The sequence below is a fragment of the Octopus sinensis genome, linkage group LG5 (assembly GCF_006345805.1).
Source record: "Octopus sinensis linkage group LG5, ASM634580v1, whole genome shotgun sequence".
Taxonomy (NCBI): Eukaryota; Metazoa; Mollusca; class Cephalopoda; order Octopoda; family Octopodidae; genus Octopus; species Octopus sinensis.
In genome coordinates, this window is record NC_043001.1 from 40,005,501 (window position 1) to 40,011,500 (window position 6,000).

The following is a 6,000-nucleotide window of genomic DNA, read 5'->3' on the forward strand; positions in this document are numbered from 1 at the left end:
CCCTGTACCTGGCTTTCGTTGACATGGAGAAAGCTTTCGACAGGGTCCCCCGATCCCTTATCTGGTGGTCAATGAGGAAACTAGGGATAGATGAATGGTTAGTGAGAGCTGTGCAAGCCATGTACAGGGACGCTGCTAGTAAGGTAAAGGTTGGCTACGAGTACAGTGAAGAATTCCGGGTAGAGGTAGGGGTCTACCAAGGTTCAGCCCTCAGCCCCCTCCTATTTATCGTAGTCCTCCAGGCAATAACGGAGGAATTCAAGACAGGATGCCCTTGGGAGCTCCTCTATGCTGATGACCTTGCTCTAATTGCTGAGTCACTATCAGAACTGGAGGAGAAGTTTCAGGTGTGGAAGAAAGGATTAGAATCAAAGGGCCTTAGAGTCAATCTAGCTAAAACCAAAGTCCTAATAAGTAGGAAGGTAGACAAATCACAAACGCCTTCAGGTAGATGGCCCTGCTCGATCTGTAGAAAAGGTGTAGGTAGAAACTCTATAAGATGCACCAAGTGTAAGCTATGGACACATAAGAGGTGCAGCAATGTCAAAGGAAGGCTAACTAGGAAGATAGTTTTTGTATGTGGCAGATGCTCAGGAACAATAAACACTGAAAATTCTCTGAGACCAACTTCTGTCATGTTCCAGGGAGAAAAACTAGAAATAGTTGATAGCTTCCGTTACCTAGGTGACCAAGTCAGCAGCGGAGGCGGGTGTGCTGAAAGTGTAACTGCTAGAGTAAGAATTGCTTGGGCAAAGTTCAGAGAGCTCTTACCTCTGCTGGTGACAAAAGGCCTCTCAGAGTAAAAGGCAGACTGTATGACGCGTGTGTACAAACAGCCATGCTACATGGCAGTGAAACATGGGCCGTGACTGCTGAGGATATGCGTAAGCTCGCAAGAAATGAAGCCAGTATGCTCCGATGGATGTGTAATGTCAGTGTTCATACTCGACAGAGTGTAAGTACCTTGAGAGAGAAGCTGGACCTAAGAAGCATCAGATGTGGTGTGCAAGAGAGACATTTGCACTGGTATAGACATGTGGCGAGAATGGATGAAGATACTTGTGTGAAAATGTGCCACACCCTAGCAGTTGAGGGAACCTGTGGAAGAGACAGACCCAGGAAAACCTGGGACGAGGTGGTGAAGCACGACCTTCGAACTTTAGGTCTCACTGAGGAAATGACTAGAGACCGAGACCTCTGGAAGTATGCTGTGCGTGAGAAGACCCAGCAGGACAAGTGAGACCATAACCCATGGCCTTCTACATGGGATGTAGCCAGTCCACTTATGCATACCTTCCCTTCTTGGGACACAAAACTCTACTTGTGAAGACCTGTTGAGGCAAGTGAGAATCAGAATTGAAATCGAACAATGGAAATTGCAGCTGAGTTACCAGTGCTGGTGGCATGTAAGAGAACCATCCGAACGTTGCCAGCGCCGCCCCGACTGGCCTCGTGCCGGTGGCACGTAAAAATCACCATCCATTCGTGGCCGTTGCCAGTCTCGCCTGGCCCCCGTGCCGGTGGCACATAAAAAGCACCATGCGATCGTGGCCGTTTGCCAGACTCGTCTGGCACCTGTGCCGGTGGCACGTAAAAAGCACCCACTACACTCATGGAGTGGTTGGAGTTATGAAGGGCATCCAGCCGTAGAAACATTACCAGATCAAACTGGGCCTGGTGCAGCCTTCTGGCTTCCCAGACCCCAGTTGAACCGTCCAACCCATGCTAGCATGGAAAGCGGACGCTAAACGATGATGATGATGATGATGATGATAAATCCGGAGAAGCACACTCTAAGATGTAGAGCAGTATATATTTTTTACTTGGGAAGGTAGGTTTATGGGATTGTCTTGGCTTTCCCGTCCATAAAGGTTTTATGGGTGTTGTGTGGAAGTAGGACACCCCTATTGGTTCGCTCCTAATGGACTGTTCCACAATATAAATGGACATATGCGGATACCATTCAGCAAGGTGTAAAGCTGGGAGTTGCGTATTGTCTAGGGATATTACCAGTATATTGAGTAGAACGATTTTCAAATAGATTGTTATCATTCCATTATATCCTACGTCGAACGCGCGATAGAACAATGGGATTACCGTTTTATGCGATATAAAATCAAACACTTTATGGATGGAAAACCCAGGGTAATCCCATAAACTGATCTTCTCCAGTAAGAAATATATACATACATACAAACATACATACACACACACACACACATATATATATATATATATATATATATAGACACACACACACACACACACATACACACACACACACACACACTCACACACACATACATACATACATACATACATGGGATTGTGTGAATTTTCCCCAAATCCTCTCCCCACCCCTTTGGGAAAAATTTTACCAACAAATTTCTTTATAATCGTAATCTATGTCGTTTCAATTCCACCGAGGTCGACTTTGCCTTTCATCCTTTTGTGGTCAATAAATTAAGTACCAGTTGCGTATTAGAGTCGATCTAATCGACTGGCCCCTTCCCCAAAAATTTCGGGCCTTGTGCCTAGAGTAGACAAGAAGAATCTATTCTGTTTGAAAGGTATTTATATAAAATTTCGTTAAAAGATATCTATTTTCCTGAAAGTTATGGGGGGAAAAATCGGATCGTGTGAATTTTCCGAAAGTCCTCTCCCTACGCCCCGGTTCGTTTGCACAAATTTTGGTTTTCAGATTCAGGTGTAAAAATGTGTAATAAACCAAATTCAGATTTGGTTTACTACACATTTTTACACCTATTACTTTTTTTTTTTTTTCGGTTTTGATGGCCGGGTGTTAAAGTAAACATTAAGCTGAATCCGTGTGACAGTATAACATTAATCTCTCTATATATAAACGGCAGTTTGTCTGTCTGTGTGTCTGTCAGCTTGTACCCTCACCCTGACCACAGCTTTCAATAGATTCTGATGAAACTTGACACACACATAGCCCAATGTCATAATTCAAAACTAACGCATCGAAAATTTTGAAAAGTTCCCCGAGTTCTGAAAAAAATCGATGAATTCGACATGGGGTCGAGAATCTAAGCTTTTTATATGCAACACATTTTCTGTCGGGAGACAGCTAGGAACATCGTATACATAGAAGTATTCGAGTGAAGAGAAGACATTGCAACCTACACATGCGCCTTCGTTCTCTAGAGGGAAAGAACTAGATTGGGATTAGTCGTTGCCTACTAGGGGCTCTTACATACCCGGGCAACGCCGGGCTATGCTGCTAGTTAATGTATAGATGTGGAGACGAAATGTGTTCGAACGTATGAGATCAACGTATATAAAAAAACAGGAAGAAAATTTTTTTACCTTGTACCCACGGGTCTGTGATGATGGTAACATGAGGAGTCCTAATAATACCTATTATAGAGTTTTAAAACCAATTTTGAAGTTCTTGGAGGCACTGCCTATTTGCATTTGTTTTAATAAAATTTGCGTATTCTAAAACTATAATACATATGTAAATATGTAATTCCAGCACAACTTTGATTCAACATAGTTGTAATTAAATCATCAAAACAATGAGGTGGCTTGCTTGCGACCAGTTTCTATGATTTAAAAAAAGTCTCCACAAATAGTTTCAATAGTTTTAACAGAAAGCTTTGGAAGAATTAGAAGAAAGTTCTCCAGTAATTTTCTTTCATGTAAACAAATGTTTATGTTAATTTAAGAATTTGCCAGCAAAATCTTATTAAATGACATCGTTCTAAATGATGTACATGTTTATATTATACATGAAAATAAAACGTTTCATATCGATAGTAATAGAAAGTCGAGGTGCGTGAAATACCTGTAGCGAGCTGAAATGTGACATGCCATATCACGTCGATATGATGTAGCCCACAACCAAATGTAGCGTGTAGATGTAACGCTTGAAGATTCTCGCATCGGAATAACTAGTAAACATCGAAGAATCAACACCAAGAAGGAAGAAATATCATTTAAATATATTTATTCGTTTACCCAAACATGTAGTGAAAGATACGGCAGTAATTGTAGTGGTAGAGACAAGTTCGCTCGCTGGCTCCTAGTTGAGAGGGAAATAGTAAAGAATGCACGGTGCTAACTAGAAAGGATTAAGGTAGCATCGTCTTTCTTGGGGCCGAAAGCTTCTCTTCATATGTCGAGCAAAGGGCAAAGGAAAGTGTTGTTCCTTGGTCATAGTTGACGCAAAAAAGGGTGTTGCTCCTTGGTCTGGCTGACACAAAAGTGCAAGAGATAGGAAATGCTCTCTGTTATATAGACTATGGTCAGTAATGTAGGTCAAACTCTAAACAAGGGACTGACCTTTCTTTGACCAACACAGGTCCTTGGGAGTCAAGTGTCTCCCCATCAATCATCTTGTATGAAGAGGATTTCCCACTTGTTTTGACAAGCAGCAAGCGGGTAGATTTGGTTTCAAATCTCAGGCAGGGTTAAGCGAGGTCCCTACATATCCATTACCCGTCCCCCGTCTTCTACATAAGTTTTATAGAAATGTATATTATCATGTGTGTGTGTGTGTGTGTCTGTCTGTCTGTGTATCACGTGTACGTGTTTACATAAGTTACTATATGTTTTATAGAGAAGCAGCTAAAGAGACGTAATTAGACTGTAGAAATTTGAAATAAAGCTATACATTCTTGTAATTAAACTTTAGATGAATAATAAACAGTATTTACTTACCCGATAAGAACGAGTCTTACATTTCGATTATAAGGTGTAAGATTAAACCAAGCCTGTCTAGGACATCAGAATATTTTTTTAGATCCCTCCATACTATATTACCATGCTAAAATGAAATGTGTCCGCTTACATTACATTAAATGACTTCAGAACCAGGAATTATTTTTTCCGAGGTCTAATCAATTATATAATTAATCTGAAACCATTGCCCACTCTTCTTCCTGTCTTCTTTTCCCTTTCATTCTACAACATAAAACTGAGAGGACTTCTGAGTGACAGAGAGAGGGAATGGTAGCAATATTTTTTCCCTCTCTTTCCCCAACTCAGCATTTCAAAGTAAGCCTTCGTTCATTAAGCAACCAACAACGAACCGTTCTTCTTATCATTGACAATTCTGCACTTTGGAAAGGCTTCTTATGTATACACACGCACGCACACACACGCACGCGCGCACGCACGCACGCACCCGCGCGCGCGCGCACACACACACACACACACACACACACACACACACACATACACACACACACACATACACACACACACATACATACATACATACATACATACATACATACATACATACATACATACATACATACCTAGAAAATACCTGACAAAGTTGACTCCAGGGTGACCCAAAAGTTCTGTTACAAAGGTTAAACAATGTATTTTGGCCAAATCTGAACCAATTTACTTGAAAACTTGAACGCTAGTTTTTAGCATTTTCAGCGATGTTACAGCAAAAAAAATATTCAATAAATCCACCTCATTTCTTTATTACAGCCTTAAGTTTACCAGGTACTGCTTCAACAGCTGCTCGCTAGACTTCTAGTGATACTTTATCCCATTCATACTGCAGAGACCTCTTCAAAGCTACTACTGAACGATGAGATTAATCATAGACATTGGTCTCCAAAATGGACCAGGGAGCTCGTAGATAAAATTAGTTGGGGTGCTGCTTCAGAAAATCTTTAGCTATTGTTTTAATACTGTGTAAAAGGAAACGAGCATATAAAAAGAAAATTTATACATAAACTTGATCAGTTCGCGTTTTAGCCACCGTCGGGTAGTGTGATTAATTTGTTCACTGAACACCGCCACAAAGTACCCCTTGTTTTTTAAAAATCCCCCCTCAATCACAAAATAAGGAGGTGTAGTGAAGGATCGTACGTAAAGGAGTTAGTGACAGAAATGTCTCCTTTTAAACGCCGCATGGTTGCCCTTACAAAAGAAGAAACCAAATACATGGTATAAAATAATATGAGTGCCAGTAAATAATAAGAACAACACAACCGTTCAACTGTTTGAGAG

The 6,000-nt window shown here is 41.1% G+C and overlaps 1 protein-coding gene across 1 annotated transcript in view; it reads right to left on the minus strand.

The window, feature by feature from the left end:
- LOC115212116 overlaps positions 1 to 4,897 on the minus strand; it is a 798,722-nt gene extending 793,825 nt beyond the window's left edge. Inside the window, exon 1 of the mRNA XM_036503334.1 lies at positions 4,687 to 4,897. The gene's annotated coding sequence lies outside the window, so the exon portion shown is untranslated. The remainder of the gene's footprint in view (positions 1 to 4,686) is intronic.
- Positions 4,898 to 6,000: the final 1,103 nt, after the last annotated feature.